The sequence below is a fragment of the Palaemon carinicauda genome, chromosome 20 (assembly GCF_036898095.1).
Source record: "Palaemon carinicauda isolate YSFRI2023 chromosome 20, ASM3689809v2, whole genome shotgun sequence".
Taxonomy (NCBI): Eukaryota; Metazoa; Arthropoda; class Malacostraca; order Decapoda; family Palaemonidae; genus Palaemon; species Palaemon carinicauda.
In genome coordinates, this window is record NC_090744.1 from 90,715,006 (window position 1) to 90,722,012 (window position 7,007).

Below are 7,007 nucleotides of genomic sequence, written 5' to 3' on the forward strand. Positions count from 1 at the left end.
GATTCCTACGTCCTATCACCTATCAATTCGTTCTAGTAGTATTGTACCATATATTGCAGGATTCCTTGTTCATAAATTGAAGAAATCCATGTGTTGTGAAACCGATCAGATTGCTTGACTGCAAATGACAATAATTTATTACCAAGTTTAACCAAAATGAAAAGTAAATGGAATTCATTCATTCTTCGGATGATGTAGAAATCTGCATGAAATGTGAGATCTTGTTTTAAAAATCAATGTCATTCAATGAAAACTAATATTAGCCTCAGTAGAAAAGAGTTAAAAAATATATAAAGTGTCATGAAATATTACACGGACAAAACAAATTTGTCAAAACTTACCGGACAAATGTTTCACAACGATCCATTGCAAAATCATTTAGTCTTGCTCATAAGAGCAACAGCTGAACAGTTTTTGTAGGGAAATATTTTACTGCCATCATGCAAACCAATAACATTCTCCAAACTTATTCATTCTAGCGGCTAGAGAACGTAAAAATCAAAATGTTCCAGGTTATCTTCATGGAATAGTGCACAATTTATCTCTTTAATAGTTTAGTAAACTTCCTAATTTTTATTCAGGAGTATTTAGCATAAACAGTTACACACTTTTACTTATAAAATGCCATCGAATGTTCTAATTAGTTGTGAACCTAGTCGATCATAGCTCGGCCCTGTGACGTCAGTGCGCTGTTGGCTCTTATTCTAAACTCAGTTTGACTGGTGGACGGTGGCGGTTGGGAAGAAAACTATTTGTAGGGATTATGGCTGTCAAGTTTATGGCTTTCGGGATTCTGCTCGGCTCCCCTATATTCATGTATGGGGTTTGGCTCTTTCATCACCCCAACTGGATATTGCGCATTGGTGACGGTGAGAGACTTTAGTCTGATCGCTCACAGCATACCAACTTACTATGGATGGCCCTGATTAGTACAGCCTTGCTGATCATGGTGATACACAAACATTTTCACCACAATAAGGTACCCCTGCCCAGAACGGGACATATACATATACATATATATATATATATATATATATATATATATGTATCAACCGTAATGGAATTTAATATCGAATTCTACCTTTGAGAATGTATATCCCCTGGAAATTTATTTAAATTATTTCTAGTGTATATACATTCCGAATAGTAGAATTCCATGTTAAATGCCATTATGGTTGATATTTACATTGATTAATATCATCATCATCATCATCATCATCCTCATCATCATCACCAACCTTATTTTTATGGTGTTTCTTTGTCAGTCTATACCCGCAAATTTTCTTAGCTCGTCAATATAAAGTCTTCTCTTGCTACCCCTGCTTCTTTTGAAATATCTAGGGTCTAATTGTGATATTCTTAATATCCACCTATTCCCATTATACGTCTTGCCCAAGTCCATTTCCTTTTCTTAATTGTTTTGTGCATATCCAATTGTTTTTATTACATGTTTTTTTAATACATATATATATATATATATATATATATATATATATATATATATATATATATATACAGTATATATATATATATATATATATATATATATATATATTCTTACAAAGCTGGCCTAAAGTACAGTAAATATCGTAGTATTTTATGTAAATTACGTAAGACTTTCGTCGTGAATTTCATTATATTCTTTATTCAAGTTAAAATATGTGTTTTACGTTATCTTTTTGTAAAGAATTAACTTTTTATTTCACCGATGTTTGCCAAGAAGTCTTACGTAGTCTATTTGAAAGTTTTGTAGGATTCGTGTGAGATAGGAACAAGGGCTTAGGTAATGTTCTTTTATGTTTTATGATGTATTGCGTCATGTTCGAGAGAGAATTTCAGAACATGTGCTTTGGAATGTTCTTTACCATGTTTTTTCGAATGTCGTGAAATGCCGGTGAGAGAATGTTTTCTTTTCCTTTATTTCGGGGACAATTCGTTTGGCGGAGCTAGCTGACTGAGAGAGCCGTCTGGCGTAGCATACACAGCGAGTGGGAGAGTAATATTTGGCAACTTTGAGGTTTGATACAACTCCTACGCTTCTCAATTAGTTGGAACCTTCGGGAATTCGCCAAAGTTGATATATAAGTACCTAAGGTTGGGTCAGAGACTGACAGACATAGAGATCGAGTTAGAACTGCAGCCAGATGATAGCTCTTTCCCCTCTCCCTCTCTCATTCACGCTGGTAATCTAGTCTATCATAGCATGTGTTCAGTGCGTTTCTAGTGTGTCCTCTCCTAAGTGAATCTGTGCCCAAAAGCAAATTGTGTGCCACGCAAGACTAAAAGGTGATTATTGTATTCATTGTATTAGGGTGAGTGTTGACATTGTATAACGTTTTATGTAAATGGCCCTGTAGGCAGAATAGGTTTGAAAAGTGATCTGGTTAGCTATTATTCATTAAGAGTAAAACTTAAACATTGTATTATTCCAGAATTGTTTCAAGCATTTGCATTATTTTCATTGCATTATTTCTTTTCTAAGGTTTAAGGTTTATTCAGATATAATACTTCAAGCCAAGTTATATAATTTTAGGTCGTAACATTTTTGTCTTAGTCTAAGTTGTGTTCAGGCTTAATATTTATCCAATGACTTATTTTTGTAAAATCTTTTCAAAGTGTTGAATTTATATAGAATATATTCATTTTTGTAACGATTGTATTATTCCAATCATCACTATTTAGTACCAGCTTCTGCTCGTATTCCTGTTAAGAACCACAGTGAGAGTGAGATAAGTGTTAATAATACTTAAGGTAATTACCCAGTTTAGTTTTGAGTGTGCTTAAGAGACCTTTGGATATTCAGCGTTTTATATATTGCTGTTTGGGAGTTATTTAACGGTCCCAGAATTCGGGTTTTAATGTTTTAAAGTGCAACAGTTTTAATGTAAAAGCAAACAATGAAGGTTGGAATCCGAGAAGTTAATTAACTTGCCAGTCGTAGTATATATAATATTATATATACTATATAATACTATATAGCCATAGTACAGTATATCTTTTTTTTTAATGCCCAGACTTCGGGAGTAATAATCGTATAATCTATTTTTTTTTAGTGCCCAGATCAGGGAACCATACATCATAATATATATATATATATATATATATATATATATATATATATATATATATATATATATACAATAATATATATATATATATATATATACAATAATATATATATATATATATATAAAGAGAGAGAGAGAGAGAGAGAGAGAGAGAGAGAGAGAGAGAGAGAGAGAGAGAGAGAGAAGCGGGATGTATGGAAAAAAATATCTTTAGCTCCAGAACCCTAAGGGTAAGGATGGTACGCAAAGTAAGAACGAAAAGTACAAAGCATTAAATATGATTTCATGAGCATTTTACGTTGCGAGCCGACGCGAGCTTTGGAGGTGGGACAATGGCGGCGCTCTGGATTGCCAAGAACTTCCAGTTGGTCAAGGCGACTTCTTCTCAGGAGAAGAATCTTCTCTGCTTTTCAGATCTTGACGTGGCGTCATTCAGGCCAGTTCTTCGTACTCCGTCTCCTCCTCCTGTAAGACGCAACACATTGTCGTAAGTTGGATTGAATTAAGAAGTTTATGCATAAAAATTTTAATTTTTAAATGTCACGAGTTCTTGATAATAGGAAATCATTGTTATCTTATTTAAAGAAATAATTGTTAAATGTTTAGATGAAGTTTTTGTAGCAAAGATCTATGCACTTTAATCATAATGGGTGAGGATGATGATGATAATGATGATATATATATATATATATATATATATATATATATATATATATATATATATATATATATATGTGTATATATATACATATATATATGTATATGTATATGTATATATTTATATATACATATACATATATATATGTATATGTATATGTATATGTATATATATATATATATATATATATATATATATATATATATATATATATATATATATATATATATATATATATATATCAATCATCATCATCTTCATCATCAGCCGTATTTGTCTGTTGTAGGTCAAAGTCCTGAGACATGAACTTCTATTTCCATCTTTTCATGGTCTTTCAATGCCAGTCTATGCATAATTTTTCTTTAGCATGTTAATCCATTATCTTCTTCTCCTTCCCCCGCTTCATTTGCAAACTCTAGGGACTCATTCTGTTATTCTTAATGTCCATATGTTATCTTTTATTCTCATATGTCCTGCCCATGTCCATTTCTTTTTCTTTAGTTTGCTCTTGTATCCATGTTGCTCTTTTTTTCTGTCTCTTAGTGTTATTCCCATCATTATTCTTTCCATAGCTCATTGAATTGTAACTAACTTATGTTATAAGGCTTTAGTAAGGCTCCAGTTAACACTGGTTGGACCATCTGATTAAATACTTTTCTTTTTAAAGACTGTAGCATTTTACTTTTCATAATCTCGTTTTGTTTATCAAAAGTTTTTCATCCTATGCTTATGCTTATTTTGATATCTGTCTCATGTACTGAGGAAATACTTACTGACTGCCCTAACTACGTATATTCATTATCATAGTCTAGAGGTTTGCCTATAAGCATTATTGGATGCCTCTGCATTTTCATTGAATATTATGTTATTATACTCATATTCATTTTCAGTTTTATATTTCTGCCTTCTCTATTCAAATCTTCTATCATCTGTGCAAATTCACCCATGATTCACTGAATACAACTATGTTGTCTTGAAATCTTTAGTTGTTAAGGTATTTCCCATTAATGTAAATTCCTACATATTCCCAATCTAAATTCTTAAAAACTGTTAGGTATGCCGTGAACAATTTAGGAGGGATAGGGTCCCCTTGTCTAACTCGTTTCTCATAAGAATTTTCTCACTAGATTTCTGTACTTCCTCTATAGATATCAGGTGTTCTAACATGAGATCCGTGTATTCCTTGTCTTTAGAGTGTTTTCATTACAGTTATGACAGGATCAAAAGATTTGTCATAGTCTATTAATGCCATACATAGTGGTTCTCCATACTCTGTTGATTTTTCCATTAGCTGGTTAATTACGTGGATATGGTCAGTTGTTGACTACCCACTTCCAAAGCCTACCTGCTCTCTTGGTTGATTAAAGTTTAGCTGTCCATCTATTCACCCAAACATGACCTTAGCGAACTTATTTATCTGTGATTTTTCAGGTGTTTACCTTTTTGTGAATTTTTATCATAGATAAAGTTTTTCAAAGCTGTAGGTATAGAGCATTCTTACAGACATTTGGTGTAAAGTTCAGAGAGTTTTACCACTTCACTGTTAAAAAAACGTAATTTTAATCGGAAATTCTCCGTAAAAATATACTGTTCCAGGAATTTTGCCGTATTTTTTTACGGCAAATTTTTAACACTGTATGAAATCTCCTCCAGCTATAATTACCTGTTGGTCAGTTTCTAGACCGTCTTCTCCCATTGCTTTTTTTGCTTTCATGCATTTTAATGCATTGTTTACTTTTCATACTGATACTTTTGGTAACGGTTCAGTTGTTTCATTATCTATATTGGCAAAGTTATTTCTTTTAGAAATTCTATACAATCGCTCCACCTCTTTTGTTGATAATTTGTCTATTTTCATCCTTTGAAACAAACATCTATTGGCGACCTGTTCCAAGTCCTATTTTTACTAATTTGATACTTCTTCCTTTCTTCAGTGTTTCCCCAGTTTTAGTCGGATTGTGTTTACGTATGACTTAGGTTTTTAGTGTGTTTATTGTTTTTGAAAAGTTACGCTAATTCTGTTTCATCTCTTTGATTTTCCTCTTTTTTCAATCTTGTCTTTATTATGGTTTTGCTGTTTTCTGATAGTCTTCCTTGAATTTGTTTAGAAACTTCTTCACATGTCTCTTGTACTGATTCTAATAGCTGGGAGTATCTATTTTGTATTGCTAAACTAAATTCATCGGGTTTCTCTCTTATTACAGGAGTATTTATTTTCTTTCTTTAAATTATTATTTCTATTTTTCTTTCTTAAGATATAGACAAAATTTACTTCTAACCATTCTTTGGTTGAATGACTTTACCTTGTTTAACACTGTTACATCTTTTTCACTGAAAATAAAATCTATTTCATTTTCCGTTTCTCCATTTGGACTTCTCTATGTCCATTTTCTATATTCCTTTTATGAAAAAAAAAAGGTGTTCATGATTTGAAAACTGATTCTTTCAGCAAAATCTACGAGCATGTCCCCTCTGTCATTTATTATACCTACTCTGGTGATTTATAGTTTATATGATGAGGTTAAATGGAATAAAGGAACATGTAAGCGAATGGAAAAAAAATGCGCGAAAGGGTATCTAAAATATGCTAATCAAATCAAATTCTTGAGTTTAACTTATTCTACATGAATAAGAAAAAGAATTAAAAGGAAAGTTATTTTCGCAGAAAATCATCTAAGATATGTTTAATGGACAGTTCATCTTAGTCAAGGTAATCTATGGAAAACCTCTTCATGTAAAACACTGAGATTTGTTTGACTTGGTTACCCTATTATCATTTGTCACCAAATTAACTTTATCTGAGTACTTAGTAGGACAGTTCACTTAAACAAATTTACACGAATGTTATCACTGGTATTTTTCTTATTCTATTTAAAAAACAACACAGTTAAATGGTCTTTTATTCACCTTTATATTGTTGTACTCCTTAATCGTTGATATAATAAAGCTCGAGTTATTATCTCGGTAACCAAAACGTCTTCGCACCAATTTCTTCAGACCTGAAAATATTCAGTTTCTTATCGTTATGTCTTATCGAGCATTTTGTGCCCTAATAATACATGATGAAAAACCCTATTCACAAGAGAACTTGCTCGATCAAAGGATTTACATAACAGGGAAATATGCCAATTCGTACATTTGTCTTGATTTTTAATTATTAATTGACGTAAATATGTATATAATGGCATAAGATACCTAGTGTGGACCCTGGGTCAGAGTAACTTGACTCTAACAAAGGCTTGTAAGCGATAAAGATATCCTTCTGACAGAGTATATGCACT

The 7,007-nt window shown here is 32.0% G+C and overlaps 1 long non-coding RNA gene across 1 annotated transcript in view; it reads left to right on the forward strand.

Annotated features, from left to right (window-relative positions):
• The first annotated feature begins 3,410 nt into the window (after positions 1 to 3,410).
• The window catches only part of LOC137659528 (uncharacterized), a 5,234-nt gene continuing 1,637 nt past the window's right edge, over positions 3,411 to 7,007 (forward strand). Inside the window, exon 1 of the long non-coding RNA XR_011047568.1 lies at positions 3,411 to 3,555. This is a non-coding gene — a long non-coding RNA (uncharacterized lncRNA). The remainder of the gene's footprint in view (positions 3,556 to 7,007) is intronic.